This window comes from Armigeres subalbatus, chromosome 3 (genome assembly GCF_024139115.2).
Source record: "Armigeres subalbatus isolate Guangzhou_Male chromosome 3, GZ_Asu_2, whole genome shotgun sequence".
NCBI classification, from domain to species: domain Eukaryota; kingdom Metazoa; phylum Arthropoda; class Insecta; order Diptera; family Culicidae; genus Armigeres; species Armigeres subalbatus.
This window is the reverse complement of record NC_085141.1, coordinates 400,762,103-400,785,575: the sequence shown is the minus strand read 5'-3', so window position 1 is coordinate 400,785,575 and position 23,473 is coordinate 400,762,103. Positions and strand designations below refer to the sequence as shown.

Below are 23,473 nucleotides of genomic sequence, written 5' to 3'. Positions count from 1 at the left end.
TTTGAACACGTGTTTCGACGATGTATTTTGGTGGAAAATTTTACCGTTCAGAAAGTGTTCTCAAGTACCGAACACTATTGCATAATAATCAAGTATGACCATATCATCATCATTTAGAATAGTTATACTTTTCATTTGCTTTAAGTTGTAGATATTCAAATATATTAGTAGAGCTCATTTGACATTCCAGTTAAATTGCTTACTTCAAATTCCCAACTTTTTCAATGACAATTTTTGTTTCTGTTTTGTGGATTTCTGATGCCTTAGCAAGAAGAAACAATTGAATTGCAGTAGGTTTTAAAAAACAGGTAAGAAGAATGGCTATGTGGTCACATGAAAAATCTCACTGTCCAGACCCGGGGGACAGCTACCGGTTTCAGAAATTGATTTTGCACCAGTTACATCAAATCATACCAAATCATAATAATTATTTAAAATATGACTAATATTGACAATCTCCACATAATCAGAATGCATTTGATTGATTTTAATATTGTTGATTCAAACCAAAAAGGCCAAAATTGTTTTTGGCAATTTGTAAAATTTAAAATTTTGTACGAAGTTTACAACATGAGAATCTGATATTCCTCAGTGAATTTCACTGCAAGTAAAGTAATTTTCAATAGCTTTCTTTTGTACTTTTGCCGTAAAGGGAAGATATAATTCCTTCTTTCAAAGAACGCAAACGCCAGAACGCAAAAGACGATATGGTCCCTTCTTTCAATTCAGGCAATTACTCGGTTTAAGACAAGGGAGAATATGATCTCTTCTTTCAAAGGATGCATTAGCCTGGCAGAAGGCAAAAGAGGACAATTCAAGCATTTGCTCGATTTAATGCAAGCAAAGGTATAATCCCTTCTTTCGACGGATGCATTTTTCCAGCAGACGGCAAGAAAAGATGTGATTTCTTCATTAAAAGAATGGATTTGCCTAACAGAAGGCAAGAGAGGATATGATTTCTTTTTTCAATTCAGGCATTTGCTTGGTTGAATACAATGGAAGATATGAAAGAACAAAAGGATGGCAGAAGGAAGGCAAAATACGGTATTGTTCCTTCTTTCAATTCAGGCATTTGCTCGGTTTAAGGGAAGGGAAGAAATTATTTTTTTCTTTCAAGGCAAGGGAGAATATGATCTCTTCTTGCAAAGGATGCATTTGCCCAGCAGAAGCCACAGAGGATATGACTCCTTCTTTCAATTCAAGCATTAGCTCAGTTTAATGCAAGGCGAGATAAGATCCCTTCTTTGAAAGGATGCATTTGCTAGGTTCAAGGCAAGCGAAAATATAATCCATTCTTCAAAATTAATCCTCGTTAGAAACCATTCAATTTTCCTCTCTTCGATTCTTTATTTTAAAGCATACACCAGTCCTGTCTAAGAAGAGAATATATGTCCTGATAGAAGGCCTGGAGTTCCATAATGCTATATACCAATAGATCCAGCTTGACAAGTAGAAGGGATGTTTGCATGTATGAGCGTATGAGAAGAGGTATCGCGCTATGATTTCTCTTTTAATAAAATACTTTTCATAACGCATGAGAGAATGAGAATCCGTTTCCTAATAAAAGGGAGATATGGGCAAGTTTACTGACATACCAATACATGAAAAACAAAAGTAGCCACCAATGTCAAATTAATTTAATCCTTATTTATCTTGATGGTAGGTGTGTAAACGTCTGAAATGTTCCCGTTTTTACAGGAAGCTTATTTATCCTTAATTTGTCACGCCGTACAATCCCGCTTCCAATTATCATGTATTGCCCATGTGGTGGGCAATACTAATTAATCACACAGCTCAAATTATGCCAAATTACCTTATGCCAAACGACATTTAATGGAAAATTTTGATTTCATTATATATGTAAAATTTTTCTTTTATAATTGCAATTTTTACTTTGAAAAGTGCTTATATATTTTTTTCTAGGATTTTTGTTTTATTGTTTATTTTGATTTTGCATTATTAAGGGAAGTTGCATATTTATTTATTGCTTCTACCCAAATGTCTTTATAGGTTATTTTTTATTTTTTTTTATTTGCTGCTGATTAATGACAGCTCTAACCACTTCATTATAGTCAGTTAGGAATAAGGAATATTAGTATTTGAAATTGAAAATTCGAAAAACCCATTAACATGATCAAACGTGTACCATTTTTGGAAGCAGGGTTCTTTTTTTTCAGTTCACACGCTTTCTGCAGGCAAGTCCAGCGATAACACGATCGATAACAAGGACAAGGATTAAGACTTGAGTATGCTTTTACCAGAATTGCGAGTTAGAACTAAACTGATCGATGCCGTGCCGATGCCTGTGATTCTTGCTCATTTTGTTCATCTTCAAAAACATTATAAGATTGATAACATGTCGTTGAATCGTTCGTCCTCGGACCAGAAAGAATTAGAACACTGAGTACCTGAGCTGAAGTGGTTATAGTGGCAGCACATGATGGCAGCTCACACCCAACTAGCATATACCAGTTTTCTGGTAATTCTGTATAGAAAGCTTACAAAAGCTGTAAAAACTCTTGATAAACAGAATGTTAGATTCTTATACACATATTGTATTGGACCCAAATTGAATGCGTTCAAATTTTGAAAGCCTTTTATACTATATCAGAATGAAAACCTTAATTTTTATGTATGTATAACAATCGAGCAGTTGTTCACATACCGTTTTTAGAATAATCAAAATTAACCGCCAAATAAAAAGCAAAATCATCAAAACTCGATGTATGTTCAAATGTACATATGTACAACTCAATAACATTCCCTCTACAACCTTCGTTGTCAATCATCGCAGAGTCAAGTGCACACTAAGGAATTTGCCCGCATAGCATCTCCAGAATCGCGTGAGAATCGTGCAATATTAATGATCTCCCATGGCATTGTGTGGAAGCCTAGAGTTGTCCGCTTTTCCCTACTTCAACTCGCCTAGTAAACAATAATTTTATCTAGTATTGTGATTGACTTCGTTGCACCTCCGGGGTGCATAGTTGCAACAGTACCTGCGATATTCGGTTCAACGGTCGTCTGTATCGGTGTAGAGAGCCGTCAATAGTTATTAATTATTTACAACCGACATCAGCAAAAAGCGTGAAACTTTACATCTTCCCTGCAACGATCTGACAATGGTAAGTTGACATTGAACTTTTGATTTATGGCATTTAAAAGCAAGAGAAGGGTGGTAAGATCCGTGAACTACGACACAGGTCACTTCACAGCTGGAATAGGTATTGTCGTCACAGATATTAATGTTACCGATTTTATTACTGAAACATATTTTTAGCAAAAATTAAACTTCAATGAACTAGAACTAGATGCATTTTCTTTTCTTTTTTGAACGAATATCTAAATCTTACTAAAGGTATAAACGAAAATGAGTATTTAGGTCATTTCGTCGTAAACACTAATACGAGTAAAAATGTTAAATGTCTGATCCATTACATTCAAAACCAAAATAAATATGTGTAATAATTGTTTTTTTTTGCACCAGTAAATAAAAATATTAAATAATTCGTAAACGAAGTAGCGAACATAACATATACCTAATTTTAAGAAAATTCACTTTTAGAAGCCTGAAGCTTCTCGCACGTAGAAGTAAGTGCCTAGATGCTAACAGCTGAGACCCGTCACTGGTTTTGTTACATTGGCAATGTTTACCAAAAAAAATTACATCTCAAACCTTTGAACATACACATAAACACATCACTCCAATTCTGCAAGTTGAATTGATAAATATCTTATCTATCTTCTTCTACATATATGAAGACGAATCTATGTAGGTATATGTATGTATGTATGTATGTATATTAGACCTCTTCATGTTTTCAAAAAGTTTCAAAAATTCAACCGGTCAGCACAGAATCACAATTCTTATGCTAAAATAAGCCTTCTGTCAAATTTTCAGCTAATTCGGCTGAAATTCCGAGGTGGCTCAAGTCGTTTTAGTGTTTTCGGGCCGTTTTCTATTTTGAAAAAAATCTAACCAGAGATATAAATGCTAAAAATCATTGCAACAACCTCTAAATGGAAGCCTTTGGTGTGCTCTACAAGTCTTGTGAACATTGCGATTCAATCCGTTTACGTTTTGACCATGTAAAAGTGATTTTCAAGCTTTTAAGTGCATAAAAACACTGTTTCCCCTAACAGTCGTTGTTCTACAAAATTCTTGAGTGTATGGCAAAAAACATTGCTAATTTATAATATTATTGTTCCTCTTTTTACCCTGGACATTTGAGTAAAATGATTGCCAATGTGCGATTCACCGTTAAATTCTTAAAAATCAGAAGCTGAACATCTGTCATAAATTTACACGTTAGGATTTCGTCAAACAAGTTAGTCGGAGTGTCCCCATGAAGAGGTCTAATGTATATATATGTGTATGTTCACTAACTACAGTCGACTCTCTACATCTCGACGTTCTATATCTCGATATCTCTCCCTATGTCGATGGTTTCCTCGGTCCTTTCAATCTACATACATTTGGGCATTCTGCATCTCGATAACCTCCCTATCTCGATGTTTTCTGATCATATTCACTCTCCTTATGTCGATATGTTCAAATTTTTAGGCTACTAGACCATCTTTGGATAATGACATTTGCTTTGTTGTTGTTTTTCATAGCAACGAGCTTTTTTTGGATCTAGTACCCATTCCAATTTTCCTCCCATTTCTCGATATCTCCCTATCTCGATGGTTCATTCAATATCGAGATGTGGGGAGGCGACTGTACTTCTGAACTACTTGACCAAATTTGGTACACAAATCCTCTATTCTTAGGAGAAGATAACAGTCATTGATAAAATGGAAGGGAGGAGGGGTTCTCTATATAAAACGAGCAATTCAGTTTAACTTCCAACCCCCGTGACCGATTTCAACCAAATTTGGTTCAAATATTCTCTATACTAAGACATCTCTTATAATGAAGGAAGAAAGGTCACTGAGAAAACGGGGAGAGTGTAAACAATTTAGCGTTAATGCCGAAGTCCCGGACCGATTTCAACCAAATTTGATACACCATTTCTCTATTCTAAAGGGAAGACCATAGATGGAGTGGGAGGGTCATAGAGAAAAGGGGAAGGGTATGGGAAAATGGGGAGCTTTTGAAAGCAAGCAATTCAGTGTACCTTTTTTCTCACAAAAGAGAAATTAACCAAATTTGAAATACATACTCTCTATACTAAGGATTCGATTGTATTGGTAGTGTGTAGAAGCAGAGATGGCATACTCCCCAGTGCGTATCAAGAGCAAGAGATTTCGCGCACAGCACACATTTACTTTCAGTGAGAGAGGGAGTGCGCGCTGTTAGGTTTCTCCACTCAAACGATACGCACGATCCCGACTATTCCACGCAGCTCGCATCGAATGTGTGCGAAAGCAAAAGTGAGAAGGAGTCAAAAGAGCACAGTTAGGCGCGCAGCGCTGTGTGCGCAGAGCTACGAACGCAGATCACACTGCGCTTAGCTATGTTTGAGATAAAGAGTGGAGTGCGTTCATTGCAGAAGACGGAAGATGTCTAATGAAGTCACTGCGGTAATGAAATGTTATATGAATGGAAGTCAAATAAGCTACAAAACGGTGGATTTGGTGTTACACGATTAGGCGACTTTACACATTAGGAGGCGTTCACAAATTACGTAACAGGGAGAGGATATAAGGGGAGAGATCACACCGAGCATTACGATTTATACAGAAAAATGAAACCACCCACCCCAAAAATTCTACGAAGGAGAGGGTCTGGTCAAAAAATGCCAAATTTAGCCTTACGTAATTTGTGAACGAACCCTTAGAGGTTCAAGCTCGTGTCGAAAGTAAAATAAGTTAATTTTGAATTGATAAAACCTTTTGTTTGTGGTGGGTTAAAACTTATAAATGGAATAAAGGCAAAGTTGGTAGTCTCCGATTTTGTGCATTTTACTTATATTTGCTTTTTCCACTATAAAGGCAGATTCAAATTAAAGGAACCCAAAATTGAGTTGATTTGCGGTTCCGTTGGGGAATAATAATTCCCAAAAGAATCAAAAGCGTCATCTGGGGGGAAGATGATCACTTTTAAGACAATTTTTACATTTTTAATTGAAATAAATATTTTTAAAACATGTACTGCTATACGTTGCAATAATCAACATATTTAGTTTCCTGAAATGTGTTCACATTTATAAAAATAAATTAAATTATCACAAATTTTTTGAGTAGTCTGATTTGGGGTGAAGTTGATCAAGACAACTCTACTAAAATCATTATGACCTAGCCGTCAAAATACACTATTTGAAAAAGTGTTGAATTTACCACGTAAAGAAGCCTACGAAGTCAATATTCGAAACGAAAATAGCGTCATTTATGACTTTCTCTCTCTTTCTTCCACGAACTATACTTTCATGATTATAATCGAAAAACTCGGATTTTCTACCTATCGGTAACATAACTTGAACAGATAATATGGTCGACCTACTAGACCACCGTTTCATAAAAAAATAGGCACTTTTGCTTTTCTAAAAAGTTCCTCAGCGTTTTATGCATGTATTTAGTATTATATTTAAGAGCTGCTACCAGAAGTTCAAACCATGTTACGAATTTAGTTCAAACCATGAATGGTGTAGTTCAAACCATGGTACAAATCAAAGTTATCTAATTATCATGTTTTTCAATAAAACTATGCTTAAATATGTGAACCCAGGATGTTTTTAGAAAGATAATGAACTAAGCTTCCATATAAACTAGAGTTCGCAGTTGTAACATGTCTATATAATGAAATAAATGAACTTTGTTCTGACGGCTCATCTCATGCCTGCCATTTGGTTCAAACCATGATTGGATACTCTACGTTTCTATATGAATACTACCAGTGCTTAAAAAAATCAAGATTTGCAGCAAGTTGCACACGCTATTTTTTGCAATGGCGAAAATGGACTTTAATATGATAAATCTGTACCAAAACTAAAATCCCTAACCATCTACTAAGCGGCGATTGTGTCTCTCTCATGTATTATAACAAGCAATTCGTCAATATCTTCTGATCCCATAGCCCGATCTGGCAATATTTTAATTGATTTTTTTTTTCATCGAGTGCCACTACTTGATTATGAGTAAGTAGCAAAGAAATTAGTGAGTTGTTTTTGAGTTTATTTTGAAATCAGTTTTATAAGCCAAATTATGCTGCTGCTACTCAGCTCTCAAACGTCACCAGTTCTTCCAGTACCCTATTGGCCATTTCGTTCGAGAGTTATTTTTTTTAAATTTTATTTAGATATTTTTATTTTCATTTGTCAACGCCGGATTCGTTAGTTATTATAGGTTATTATTATATTTATTGAATGGCTACTCAGTCTGAAAAGTTTCACAACTAATTGTTTGTTTACCCGACATTATTATTTAAACATTGCTTTTGCTACTCAAAAAACAAAATTTGAAAAGACAGCCGACAGCCGACCAGTGCCGGCAACAGACCACCTTCCCCTACTAACGTTGAAGTTCGAACCTATTGAAGAAATCTATAAAATGTTCAAAGAGTTATGGGTAAGTATTCATCACATTTGTTACTTATTAGAAAATATTTCGAACTAAATCTTTCTTTATTCTAAATTCAGTGTGAACACTTCACCTCCAGATAAATTATGCTGGATTGTACCTATAATTCGATCTAGAATTTTATTCGTCAAGGGAAGAACATCTAAAACTGAGCAACTAAAACAAGTCACGCAAACATCAATTTATTTGCTTTGTTAAAAAAAATGAAAATGTGCGAATAAACTATATGCACATTTACAAAACTACCAGTGTTTATTTCTCGTGGAATTCTTACTCACACCAATCATATATACGAATAAAAAAATATTTTTGCTGGAAAAACATTACTGATAAAGCAGCTAGGCTACGTGTACCAGTTGTTGCTATAGCACCAGTTGTCGCACTAGTGCTTTATATGCCAAATGACCAATCAAATCACCGCAAACCAAGTTCATATCGATAAAGCATATTCATATGACACGAAAACACCTTTGATTTCCTCCAAGAAGAGCAAAGCATAATTCTCGCGTGATTTTTGAAAACGTCGTAAGTCCAAATGAGAGACTCTCTTTCATTACGCTCTCTTTTGCTAATATCTAGGCTAGTTTAAAATTTGTTGCAATATTTTCACCTCAGCACACTAGACAAAGCTATTTTCTTCAGATCGGTGCTGGAAAATCCAATGTAAATGTTAGTATGGCTTTGTAATAATCAAAAGAAAATAAACAAAGAGAGCCTCTCGTTTGGACTTACGACGTTTTCAAAATCACGCGAGAATTGTAAAAATTGATTTTGCTTAATTTTTATCGTCCTTTGCACCAGTGGTCCCAATTTGGCCAATCCTATAAGTAAACAATGGGATTTGCCAAATAAGGAACCAAAATTAGGAATAGTGCCACAACTGGTGCATGCGTTCCTATTATGGATTAATCAATTTTGAGGATAATAACAAATTTTATTTTGGTTTTCACAGCGGTTCTAAGGAGCAGGAAGTTAAACCTTTCGCTTGATATATAAAGTCCACCCACATACCGTTTTTAATTATTTTTTTAAATATAGTTGTTCTTATGTATGGCAACAATTAGTACACCGACCCTACTTCCTTATTGTTGGAGGTTCAGCAAACAAACTGTCATTTATTTAGATTTAACTTTGTTGGTTGATCAGTATTGTTGAACGAAATATAGTGCCAAAGAGAATTGAGCGCGTTGAGAACAGCACATGCTAAATTTCGATACGAATCAGAATTTTAGTTTTGGGCAATATTGTCGGTTTTAGTCGTGATTTTCACATGATAAAATAACCTATGAAACTAAATATCTATCGGAGGTTTTAACTAACAGAACAGAAGGAATGAAGAAAATCCATCTAGCCATTTTGTGGATACAAACGTAGATCAACTCATTTCTATATAGAAGAAAAAGAAGAAGATAATTATTGTGTCTCCACGTTATGCTTCCAGGAAATTTGACGGCATTCAACCTTTTTGTCACATTTTAATCAAAAGTTAAAATTATTTTTCACGGAAAAACTGTAAAATCGCAAATTTCGACCATTAAATGGTTAAATTTTCTTTAACGTTAAGAATAATTCTCATTTCATTTCTAATTCAAGAAAAAACAAAAAAATGCAAATGTCGTTTACCTGCATTAAAATATAAAGACATTTCTTAAACCACCCAAACTTTCAATATGTTGTGCATATGAAAAAATTAAAAAAAAACATATTTTCTGCACCCGCATATGTGGGACCTTCATCTTCACGAAAATAATCCGTTGTCAAAGACACCAAACAAGCAAACTAACGACGCTCATATACTGCACTTAGCACGCCGATTCATTAGCATTTTGTTTAACACTGCGAGAGCACAGAAAAGTGCACGCAGCAGTGTACGCGCAGCGCTGCTGCACTGAGCCATCATTTGCTCCAGCTCGGATACGACGCAGAACCGAAGTCAGCCACTCGCAACGCAGCAGCTCTCACATAAAATGTTTAGTTTCTCACACAAACCTTTTCTCGCGCAGCGTCATGGAGCTTGGGTGTGAGTGGCTGGTTTTGTTTGCAGTAGTGAGAAAGAGCGCTCTACTCACAAATTGTTGGAAGATGTGTGCTCTGCGTGGATCGTGCGTGCGCTATGCCAACTCTGTGTAGAAGGTAGAGTAAAAGGGCCTTTAGGAAATTCTAGATGTCGTAGAGGGAGGGGTATTGTTCAGAAAACGAACAATTCAATGTAACTTCAATACATCTTGACCGATTTCAACCGAATTTGGTACAAATATTATCTATCTATGAAGACTAAGACGAGCTCGGTGGTCTTGTGGCTACCGTTTCTGCCTTTTAAGCAGGAGGTCGTGGGTTCAATTCCAGGCTCGTCCCTTTCCTACTTTGTATTTCGATCTTAGTTCTCTTGATTCCTACTGTTATAACCTTCCACACAATTCCAAAAACTCCCGTGCCATCTATGAGAGGTCGTAGAGTTCTCTGCATCTTTCTTAAGTAGGTGACCAACAAACCACCCTTCCCCTTCCTCAGCATTCGCAAGGACGTGGCCAGGACAGATCTCGACTATTGGAAAGTGCATTGCTTCCATCTACACTCAAAATAATGTTCACTTAGAAGCTACTTGAAAACATATGCAGATATTTTCCATGTAGTTTCGTGTGTAAAAGGTTAATGATTTATTAGTGATGGCACTCATTATTCTCAATTCACTAGAAAATAAAATAAAATTTAAGCGCCATGTACTTAAATTTTAAGTGAAACTTTGATAATTTTATTCTATAGTATCCCTATTAGTGATGTGTATCCCGTCCACTAGAAGCGAACGAGGGCAAAAATAGGAGTAGAAAACTATTTCATACTCAAACATTTTGCTTCGCAAATCGTTCTCATAATGCTTTTGCAAAATGTTTCATTAGCGATAGTTGATAAACATACATTTCGCTCGGAGAACCCTACTCATATATTTTTCATACATTCATTTTGAGTAGAATTCACTAGAAGAGTATATAGATATTATTTTCTATGTTTTCTAATGAATTCCACTACATTTCTTATTAAGATTCACTTGTGATTTGAATAAGATTCATTTGATTCCAGTAAGGCCGATGAAAGTTTCTTTTTTTAAAGTCTACATGACTTTTTATAGTGGAATTTAAGTGACAATTATTATGAGTGTAAGAGTTAGTGATTAGTCCTAAATCAATATCTTTGGTAGGGGAAACTGGGGTAATATGCACCCCCGAGGCAAAACGACCCTTTGACGTTTTTAAGGACATTTCGGCAGATTTTTAGCAGTGTTTACAACAGCGCATGTAGTTCGGATCTTGAACTACGAATCTAGCAGTAAACATTCTTTAAAATATGTCTTAAACACCACGAAAAAAGCCAAAAGGTCGTTTTGCCCCGGGGGGGCATTTTACCCCAGTTTACCCTAACGGATGAAAGTGATGCTACTCTCATACAATAGTCTTGGCTTATACCACCACGAATATTTGCGAACTGTTAAATGCTAATGCTAATGCTAATATTATCTATCTATGGAGACTGTTATAAGCAGCGCGCAATGTCATTGGAAAATGGAGGAGGTACCTATTTAATTAAGGAAATACATGAACCGATTGGAAGAAAGGAAATATATAGAAGGAAGAAGGAAAGTGTAGGAAGAAGTCCACAGGCAGACGATAGATGGCTCACCGCTTGAAGAAAAAATAAATTAAAAGATAATCTTTTCTGAAAGAAAAAAAAGAATAAGAAAGAAGATTGAAAGTAATTGGTTATTTCCGAAATTTTGGAAGTTGTAAAGTGCAAAGTATAAATAAGTAAGCAAACAAATATATAAAGGAGAAAAGAAATCGAAATGAAAAAAAAATCTATTTCATTTTCACTTGAGAATTACATTTTTAAACATATTTGAGTATTACGCCAAGCAGCTTTCACTCTAATCTAAGGTATGTATCTACCAATGTATGTGGGTTCCCTGCTATTATAAGCTTCAGCATTGGACATTTTAGTTGAATAATTTACTTTTCAATCCCGAACAAAGCCTGGTACATATAAGCTAGGAGTGCAATAAAAATCATTTTAGGAATGATCTGCTAAACTTCATTTGTGTGTCTACGCTTATCACAAATGATACAGCATTTTGATGCCAGCCAATCTTCATTGAACAAAATTATCAAACAGAACCGCTTTCGCAAAATGGTGCAATCAATTACGATTACACAAATACGCGACAATTAGCAGTTGACCATCAATTAGCGGAAATACAGCCGTCCTACTACTCAAAGTCGCTTATCGATTATAATTGCTTATACCACTGATGACGGATGGATTATTATTGGCGTTTTACGTTTATTGGCGGCGTCCACAATACGAACACGAGATCGTGTAGAACTTTGCACTATTGTAACATGTAGCATGGTTAAAACCTCGGAACTGAAGCTCCGGGACTGTTCATAATACATGAAAAATGATTGTCACCTTTGAGTGTGTTTATTCTTCTTCTTTAATAATTCTACTAGAGCTCAGAGCATGGCCTGCTTTTCAACTTAGTGTTCCATGAGCTTTACTATGGCCGCCAATTTTATGTGGCAAGCACAATGGATAGGGAATCAAGAATGAATCACTTGTTTACATTTTCTTTGTGATTTTTTATAACCAAATTTCAAGTCAAAAATTATCTTGTTTTCAGTTCTGTGACCTAGGTTCAACACAGATAAAGAATTTAAGACCGTAAAAACGCGTGGGAGATAATATTGAGATAACCAGTGTGATTGAAACTGTACGGTATACTGATAAGAGGCTGCCATGGTACATGGTGAATGGTTTAGAAGGGAATGTAAACCATTTGGTAAAACCACTTTTAGTCGAACGGCGTTTCGTCAAATGACATTTGGTTGAAAGGATTTTGTTGCAAGCAAATCGGGCAAGGATAAGTGCCTGAACAATGAGTGACATTTATTACAAAAAATGTGTTTCCATGGTAATGTCCATGGAAATTATGGCATTTTGGCCATAAAAATGAGAAAGTATTCTGCGTCGAGTAAATCGGTTAAAGATAAGTACCTGAAAAATGAGTGACTTTTTTTAGGCAACTTTTCGAAAAGTAGTATTTTGGCTATTACTTTTGAGCCTATAGTCCCATCTGGCCAATTTTCAATAGGAAACAATGATAGATATTGCAAACAATGCAACATATTGCAAGCAAATTGGCCTGAAAAATGAGTGACACTTTTGCTTAATTTTGATGGGTGGGTGCGCACACACACACACACACACACACAGACATCACCTCAATTCGTCGAACTGAGTCGATCCATGTATAACACTATGGTTCTCCGGGCCTTCTATAAAAAGTTTGTTTTTGGAGCGATTATATAGCCTTTACGTATACTTAGTATACGAGAAAGGCAAAAGGTTGGTTCATTTGACGGGTAAAGATGATTTTTTGCCTTTCTCGAACAACAAAGTTGTACCGAAAGGCTTTATGATTATTCCAAAAAAGAACTTTTGATTGAAGGCCTGGAGATGCAAAGTGTTATATTCCGATCAACTCAGCTCGACGAACTGAGGTGATGTCTGTATGTGTGTATGTTTACAAATTTTGTAGACACACTTTTTGGAACTTAGCATTATCCGATTTACTCACAAGTTCAACAAGTTCAATTAATTTTAATTAATGCAAAAACATGCCAAATTATCGAAAAAATGTGATCTTTTTCCCTAAAGAGCTTTTTTTGATTTTTTAATGTAATTTATAATGCACGAGAAAGGCTGCTAGGTGGATGATTCTAAACTGGGTTTTTTAAAAAAAACACAGTTTTTTGGGCTCAGAAGCAAGCTAGCAGCTCGAATTGAAATCGATTTAGAATGCGACACTGCAATCAAACAAACGATTGGCAGTTAGATATAAAAACACGGACGAGATCAGGCAGGTTCGTCTCGTTATTTTATAAATTTAACTAGCAGACCCGCTGAACTTCGGCTCGCCCAAAATTAATTTGGTAGCACAAATATTTGTTTTGTATCAACAATTTGAATTTTAATGTTTGCTCTGCGTTTCTATTGCATTTGTCAGAGCAAACGTCAAACCTTCTTTTTTCACATCTCATATTGGAATCCATTTGCTAGATTAGTTCTCGAGTTATTCAGAAATGTGTGTTTCTAAAGCGGTGAGGGGTCACGAACCATCATAGAAAGATTTCATAAACCTCCACATGCCAAATTCGGTTCCATTTGCTTGATTAGTTCTCGAGTTAATGCTAATACGCTGTCGCTTTTCCTTACGGAAAAATATTCCGTACCATTATTAAGTACGGAACTTGACATTTCTCCCGTACTGAATCAGCTGTCAAAGTTACTTTAGTAATTTGATCAAATTTTCCGTAAACCCTTTCAGCAGCGTACTAGGCTTTATGCAGTAATTTGTGTTTCATTTGTAGAGCAGGGAGGGGTCTCTCACCATCATAAGAACCGGCCCAAAAACACCTACATACAAATATTCTCGCCGATCGGTTCTATAAGTCTATAAGTCGCCAAGTCTAAAAGGCTCAGTCAGACATAAATTCATTTTTATGTATATAGAAGAGAAGATAGAAGAATAAGAAGATTTATCTTATCCGGTTCATATAAGTGCTGTCCAATGAGAGCTTGAAGTAGCTCGAAGTTTCTCCCTGTCCTGCTCATGCCCATTTGTTGGCAAAAAAGAACGAGCAGGACGGGAACAACTTCGAGCTACTTCGAGCTGCTCATTGGACAGCACTATACTTGGCATTAAGCTTTTGGCCATTAAAATAGAGAGAAGCATACTCTAACTAAACTAAAACACTAAAACAACAAGAATCGAAAACAAATCACAATCCGAAAAACTTGTAGTTTTAGGTGCCATTTGTTCGCGTGCTGACTATAATTCTACCAAAAGTGACTTTTTTCAAACTGTAAATCAAAATGAATCGCGAGATCAATGAAAAATAAATCGTAGGGATCGCTAATCAAGGTGCGTACTATTTATAGTGGTAGATTAGTCGATCGAAATCCGTTCACGATGGATGGATATCGATTCAAGAGGTGTTGATTTTGTTCATTATTTTATGTTTTTAGTAACTTTTTCCGCATTCAAAGTAGGAACACTCCAAAACTAGAGGCCCTCGTGAGGCCCTATTGACGTCTTGTATTTTATTTGCGGTCGATTTATTATTTCTAGAGACTCTACGGATCAGATGTACGAATTTCAATGCCCCACGGTACTTTTCAAATAGACGAATACTTTTTGAGCAAGCCAAAATACGAAAATTTAGACATTTCCTACTTGATAACAATAGTGTATGGAATTTCTCTCTGTTTTTGAATTATAATTATGAAATTATAAGTCTTCGACCATATATACACCTTCGAAACTGTTGGTTAAAAAAAAATGTTTTTTTTTGTGATAGTTCGTTATTCACTGTCGTAATCTCAGAACGTACATTTAAGTCGGTTTTCACGTGGGGAATATACGTATCTTAAATCCCAAATTCCGCGATAAAACCGCTTAGACAGTTTAAGCTATTTGTATAACGGATAAATTTAGTTCATCTATGAAAGCCTAAAAAATGGTATCAAAAGTTTTTTTGCAAATCACATACTATCAACATAATTTGTAATACTATTATGTATAGTTGTCAGAGGTGTTCATTAAATAAATAAAATAACACTCAACTACCCACCCAGTACTGGCCAATAATCGCGAACCAACGTGGTAGCAGGTAGCTTCCGCTCCCGCGGGCAACAACAAATCTGACGGCACATTTAATATGAACCAATATTAGCATTCCTGCCAAACTATTATTGAAGTTTTCCAAAATGTTTTCGCTACTATTTATGGTTGTATCATTGCGAAAAATATCAATTAATATTTTTTGCATTCGAAAATCTTTCATACATAATCAAGAAGACGTTGCTATGGTATTGCAATTAAATTTAATTCAGCTTATACTAGATCATTTAATGTATTCTTTACTTTCTCGTGTTTATTTAAATAATTCAATTTAACCTATTGAACTGATCACATCATTCCACTAAATAAGCCTTAAACAATTTACTAAGTAATCGTAATGAAGTGATCAGAATAGTAATGTAGTCTACTTCAGCGTGCTAGCGTACGGGTGCCCCTGTTCGATTTCAGATAAGTGCTATCTTCCATGTTGCGGTTTCTATACAACAGTGGCAACCGTTCCTATCTAGCGTTAACAAAGACAAACGCGTGGGCTCCCGAAAGCGTGACTGGAATTTTTTATCAAGATTATCTCCACCACTGTGCCGATGCACGTTATGTCTATAACCACACACTGCAAATAGAATCTGATAGTCACAATTTTGACGTAGCTCTGATCGAACGCCATGACGGTCAATTTAAATTTCATCCATCATCAGCAATGCTTTGGAATCGAAAATCTTTCGAATTGAACGAATTTTAGCAACCAGGGTGACGGAAATGTCAAAGTCATCAAATAGAAAACAATGAAAAAATCACAGTTTCATTTTGACAATTCATAGAGCCTTAAATGATCCCCGCCGTCGAATAAATTCACCGGAATGATGATAACAAGCCACCGAATCCGTCGCTTCAAGTTACCTACTCTACATGATGCGGATGCACAGTTCCCTACGATATCGCTATCCATCAGTCAGATCTTTCCCATTGAACGGATCGCAATCCGGCTTATTTCCGATTGAGATCATGCAGCAATCCGTGACGTCGATGCAGTTCGCGTGTTAGCTGTTATTCAATCAAGTATCTACAAGCATCTACTTGGTGCATATAGGAAAGTACCGTGGGAACCCCCCTGTTGGAGGTTGCGAGTCAACCTCTAGGAAAAATTTGAGAACAACTGTTGTGAGCCAGAATGGTTAACAGATGCGCATAGTCATCCGAGAAATATAAATCAAATAAGGGCCACCTGATCGAACAGAAATGGATCCAAACGGGTGTGAGCTAATCTGAATAGACAAATTGAAGCCAATAGATACACCTAAACGGAGAGTATTCAATTTTCTAACAATTCTGTATAAGAACCTACCAAACCCTGTATAAGAACTGGGCACATGTTCTTATACAAATATGATATGAGACCTTACAGTTTTGCAAGCTTTTCTTACAATATTTGTTTGTGTGTAAGCTTTTTTGTATAGAAATCTGACAATTTCGCATATGTCCCGATCTTATACAGGTTCTGGTAAGTTCGTATACAAAATTGTTGGAAAATCTAACAGTCGCTGGTTGGGTGTACATTTGATTTTCGTAACATGTACAGGTGACAATGGAAAAACACGTTTTTTTTTAGGTTATCCGGCTCACTGCTGAAAAAATCACAAAAATGAGAAAAAAATGTGCGCACCAATTCCCCGTTTTGAATGGTATTGATTTGGGTACATGGTATGAATTCAAGGAGCAGAAACCCTATGTTGCAATTTGTTTACAAACTTATGAAGCTTCATTTTTTCGGTGCGCCATGAGAAACTGATTATATTATCGATTAGTTTGTGGAAAAAATATTGCATCTGCACCGTTCGCCTCATGCGTCAACATAGGGAATCTCCGATTTCCATAAATCAAATCTCCATTTTCATTATACACTGATGGATAAATAAATTGTTACCTTCAGAAAAAAATATTGGGAAAAATGTCCGATGCTATTATAAATGCATTAAGTTATTTCGATAAAATAGTTATTCGCATTATATATAATGGTTATATATACACGGTTAAACGACTATTTTGTTCCTTTTACTTCCATTAATTATTTTTGTGTATTATACAGAAACGTATTTCGTCCTCCACTTAAGGATCCGATTTATCCGATAACAAAACACTGAAGAATTCCTCATGTGGAGGACGAAATACGTATCTGTATGATACACAAGAATTAATTAGTGGAAGTAAAGGTAAAAAAGGCGTTTAACCGTTAAAACATTTCCCTAAGACGCCCGCAAATAATTAATGGTTATATATGGTCAAATGATCTATAAATCAGGGGTGGTGGGGAGCGATAAAATCAATACATTTGTTGTGGATCTTGTTTCAGGCCTCTCAAAAACACCAAAAAATAGACTAACTGCAAAAAATTGTCCAAAGGAAACCGCTAAATGTGGTAAACGATTGTCACAACTAGAAAAATTGATCATATTGGACCATCAAAATTAACATCGGAAAAATCAAATCAATTTCAATTTTGAACTAAGGGAACTGTTCCCATTTCCATATCACTGCTGGAAAAATCCTTAAAAATAAACAAATCGCACTAGGACTCTTCATTTATTTAATTTTGAAAGGATGAAAATAGGAGCTATAAGAAGAAGAATACGAACAATTATCCTACAAACTTCAAAATGATAATATTCATCAAAGGATGCAAGAAATCAGTTTATTTGAGTCGGTATTATTAGTAATTAGTTGAATACTGATACTGAAGTTATAGAATTCCGGTTTAAAAGAAATTTGGTTCGCTGAGATAAAAAGCAGATTTATCCGGTGTGACAGTTTTATTTTCCGACTGTCAACGGAGTCCAAGAGGAGGAAGCGGAGGCCATTCGTTAGTGTAAGGTGTTGATGGTGTTGTAACTTGAATCGACGCAGCTGCTGCTGCCAGTCGATAGTGTAACGGTGGTGTAAAATACGTATTGCCAAGGTAGGTGTGGTCCTTGATTTCAATTTAGGATAAAAATCACAAACACATGAGGATTACTACTCATGGCCCCGCCCATCTTCACCGTAACTTGGGAGGGAAGGAAGTGTTAGGTAGTACTTACTTAACGAGAGGCCCCCGACTCAGCGACACCCTCATAAGTACCACGGAGTTAAATATTGGGGAAGGTGTTCGTTGGGTCAGGATTTGCCTGTAGCTGACAATATGACCGTGGCAGATCTTACACCGTTACACATCACGCAAAGGTGTCTACCCAGCGCTACGGGAGCCGGATAGATCACCTCGTGTAATGCAGGAACACGGTTTTTGTTTAGCAAGACCCAGGTGGAAGCCTTCTTTCGGATTTTAAAAACTCCACCCGCTTTGGGCAGCCCTTGGTTGTGGCCCAATGGTTCTCTACACAGTTCACAGTTGGCGCACTTGGGATTCGCCACCTCCATCTTGTCGCACTGAACCGTTGGCGATTTAGTGCACCCTGACTGGCTTGAGTCCATTGCCTTCAAATTCCTGAATGTACTCCTTTTCAGCAAAGCCTTGATAGGATTCGTGCCGGGGAGGTCTTGAGTGTAAAACTCATGTTTGTGGAACTCGAGGAACTCCACGGCCGCCTTTGTGATGGTCCGTATTGGTTAAGCATCACATTTACTCCTTCACTACAGAGTCGGAATGTGCAGTTTGAGCCATTGGCGGTCAACTCTCAAAACTTCGGACGCAGTTCTGGTAGGTCACCTCTGATAAAATCCGGCGGATAATTCTCCTTCTGCAATGATTGTACTTGTGGCAGCTGTGACTACTGCTTCCTACGTTTTTTCGGATTGCCGGGCTCCGGCATCATCGTCACTAGGGATCCTATATTAAGAGATGTGCGAATACTTTTCCAGACGATTTAGCAACGCTGTTACTTTCGTAAACAAACGCTGCCAGCACTTGCCGCAGTGAAAAATGTTTAGGCTTGCACATGACTTTACATTCGAAGACACTTTTTGATTATTTTGTCTATCCTCTAGCAGTGCATTTTCGCTAAAATTAAAGAGCAATACGAATGAACACGATATAAGGCATCAACTAGATTACTTTTACTTGCGAAAGCAAAACAAATTGTTCATTCGGTATTTTTTTTCATAAAATCTAAAATCGAATTCGATCTGCAACAATAACGATGGTCATTTGGCTCAGACTTTGACAGTCCTCAATGCTCGATTGGTTCAAGATGGCCGCTATCGCATATCTCTGAATGTAGGATACCTAATCGTCACGCAACGTCGGAAAATGTTGCTGTTTAGCAGCTGCTTAGAGGAGTTACCCTCACCTTTAACGGCTGTGCGTTTTAGCAATGCCATGTTTGGGTCGAAAGGGTGAAACTCAAAATCGCAACAGAAACGAACGGATGAGCGAAAAAATGAACACTTAAAAAATGTTTAAGTGATGCTCAATGCCGATTTTTGAAATTCGATGAAATTTTATTCGTCATCTGTAAAATCCCAAAAGTATTTTAAAAGAAATAGTTACCCTATCCATTTTTTTAGTTGACATGAGATCTCAATGTTGCATATAGGTTCCCAAAAACAAATCTAACAAATATTTTACAAAATCTTGACATATACCTACAAATCTGCAAGGTTTTGATACAAAATATTAAAGCTATTACAGACACTGTAGTAAGATAATACAAATCTTAAGATCTATCTGGTAAAAAGGCGTATGTCGCAAAAGAATAAAAATGACAAGCCAGAGGGTTTCTTTGCAGCTCATCACCTATGAATGCAACTTCGCATTGTTGTCTATGATTATGAGGTGATAAACCACAAAGAAACCGCTGCTTGTCACTTTTATTTAAAAAAAGGGTAAGTCGACGAAGAGAATCGATTGCATTAAAATCTTCCGAAATGGTATATGCCAATTTTTATACAGTTTCTGAAAGGTTCTTATGCATTAAATTCTGCCATCCGTTAGTTGGGTGTGCAATTTGAAGTCTTTTATTTGATTATTGGTACTGGGCGCAGCTTGCCCGAGAAACCTAGGAGTAAAAAAATATCTGCATCAAAGAGCAGAAAATCGATTGGGTCCTAAAGCCCTACCTCGTTTATGGATGCAAACGATAGTGTATCGGTCAAGAATACTTGAACCGATGTAATTAAAAGTCTGGTAAAAGTTTAAGTCAGTAAAAATAATATTTTTGTGTTTAAGACATAATAAGGCAAATTTTGGGCAGTACAACATTTCAGAACGAATGAACCATCAGCCCAAAACGTAAGGCCCATATATTAACTGTCAAAGGTTAAGTCAAGTACCCTACCTCAAGATTTATGAGTCGAAAGAAAAACTGACGCGTTCAGGATGAATAACTTCATCCTTCCCTGAAATAAAATCGAATATCAATTCTTCATTTTAGAACCCAATTAATGCGGGTTCGATAGTGTTGGTGCTGGGCACGCCAGCTAGTCCGGGAGAACGCGAAGTTTAAACATTAATTTCTGCATCGATGATGATGATGATGATACTACCATCTATTGTAGCAAGGCACCTGCCGATAGCACTGGCCATATCTGACAAACGATTTGATCATGATTATACTATTTTATGTATTTCATGAAACTCCTGTATGAAGGGCCAAAATGGGTGGGGTGGTTTTATAAGCAAAGATACTTATGCGAATCCACGTGATGAATAGATAATCTCCTTCCATAAGAAAGCTCGTACATACAATAATATAATCTAGCCCTCGTTACCCAGATTAACCCAATATACGGGGAGAAGAGCCGCCCTTTTCCACGAGATGTTAACAATAGAAAGTTGGTGATTCCACTCTTCCTATCCAAATCGCTTCAATCAGGTGCCCTGATGTTTTTTTGTAAAGGGGCGTAGGTCCTAGAAATTAGAACTTTCATACGAAAAACATTGTTTTTCCACATAATAAAAACTACAGAGGTGAGAATATACCAGGTTTTGCTTGGGGCTGTCCATAAACCACGTAGACTCTTGAGGGGGACGGAGGGGTATACTAAAAGTCTACGTAGACTTTTTTAACATTTCATACAGCAGCTTTGTGCTGCTTGTTTGATTTTTTAAAGATTTTTTCCGTTTTTTTTTGCAAGACTTTACCGAAATAATCTCTTGAATTTCTCCAGAGAAATCTTATGGATTTCACTGAAGTAATAGTCTGAACTACGGCTTAAAAATATCATGATTTCAGGAGCAGGAAAATTCTATAAAAACTTTCAAAATTTTCGCTTGGATTATATAACAGATTCCATTAAAATATCTTGGCTTTTCGGCAGGAGCTTTACAAAGGAAGCATTTTGGAAAATACACCAAATTAGGAACATTCTTTGGAACTTGTAAGGGGAATTCTCCAAAATTTCCTCGAGAAACCCTTCAGAATTTCCACTTAAGATTTTCTGGGAAGTCCCCGGGATTTTTATCTTAATTTCGGTAATTCATCAAAAATTCAACTGAAAATTCTCCATAATTCACATCGAAAATTATTCGGAAAAATCTTTGGAATGTCCATAAGATTTTTTTTTTCAAATTTCCTCAGGATAAGGCTCCTATTTTGCAAAAGAAATTTCAAAATATCGTACCGTTTCGGTTCAAATTCTACGGAATTTCCCTGAAAAACTTATTGGAATGTAGATTTGACATTCTCAGAATTTCAACTCGAAATTTTTCGAAATTCTGAAAATTCTTCGGTTTTCTACAAATTTGAACCGGCATGAAGAATTATAGGTCAGATGCGTGACATATTTTAAGCACTGGCGCGCCAATGCAAGTGTTGGTTAATTAATTAGTTTCGAGATTTGGTTTCAAGAGCTATGGACAGATGATTAAATTTGATTTCGTTTTGAATTGATATTTGTTTTGTTGGATTTTGTTCAGTTTGATTTCGTTATGTGAATTTTACTGTAATGTTCACAATGGATTTGGAAATGGATTTGAATAGCTAAATTGCTGAAGACGTGGTTGATTTCCATATTTTTCCAATCACATATGATGTTTTGTAAAATTTGAAAAAGTCTACGTAGACTTCAGGGGGGGGGGGGGGGGGTTTCGGAAAAGTCTACGAAAGTCTACAAGGAGGGAGGGGGATCTGAAAATATGAAATTTCGGTCTACGTGGTTTGTGGACAGCCCTTGGCGTAAACAAAGGAATTTTCATTAAAGAAAGTCTTCTAATTACGTAACGCAAAATTTGGCAATTTCATTACCCATCCCCTATCTTACACTTTTGTATGAATCCCTAAAAAATGTATGGATCGTCATACATCTAGTTCCCAGTTAAGGGTTGCGTAATTTATGGACGTTTCTTTTAATCAAATGGAATGCTCATTTAGATGATATTGTGTTTTCGGACTATGTTTAGGTGTAAAACAGTGGCTAATACAATTTCATTATGTCGCTTCAGCGTTTTGTTCGCTGAGACCTTTTTAACACCAAATATGATAATTTTTTATTTCTGTTCACGAAGAAAAATATGAGATGGCATCAACCAGATTCTGCATCAAATAAACAATGTTTTTGCATTGATTTATGAATAACAAATAGGGTCGAATCAACTCTCGTATGATTATCTTTTAACTATGCTTTCCAGCTGTCAAATAATTTATAGGAAAACAACAATGTTCATGGTTGTTTCTACTTTCAAAAATGCTTCGTAACTTCTTTATTGACATACGATGACATCAACAAAAGAGGAAGAAGTGACAGAAATAGAATCAAACTATTTACATATGGTATGTGAGAGTCATCAACCTTACCTCTGCTCCATGCTTACTTCATGTAGGCAGTTTTATTTATGTTGATCAGCTTATACAGTTTTTCCACATTATGAAATGGCTCTCGAAAGAACGATATGTATTAGTATTGTATTTCAATCATGCGGTAAAAATCATAGGGTAATAGTTCCGATAGTCATTGGCGTTCCTATAGTTGTGGTAGCGTTGTGTTTTCAATATCTACACGGAAAAACTAAACTACACAAAAGTGAGTTCAATCCTCCCAATTTCGCACTTCCTTACGGGAAGCAAATTTGAGGAAATGGGGTCAAAGTAGTTTGCCTTTAGTCACATGTTAAAAAGTACCTAGCGTAAGTTCTATTTACTCAAATGGAGGTCTAGTTCACTCAATTTCGACCTCAAGTAGCAAAGTCAAAGTTGGCTTACCGTATCGAACTGGCGTTGATGAATTTATTTTGCTCCTTTGTTCTTAACAACAAATAAAAGAGAAGAGAAAAAATAACTTAAAAATAAGTTTAAAAATATCCAACACTGGGTACTTTTTCTTCCGTGTTCG

General features: G+C 36.2%; 1 protein-coding gene across 7 annotated transcripts in view; it reads right to left on the bottom strand.

Moving 5' to 3' along the window:
* Window positions 1-23,473, bottom strand: part of LOC134226956 (diacylglycerol lipase-beta-like) — a 115,107-nt gene that overhangs the window by 48,159 nt on the left and 43,475 nt on the right. The window lies entirely within an intron of this gene.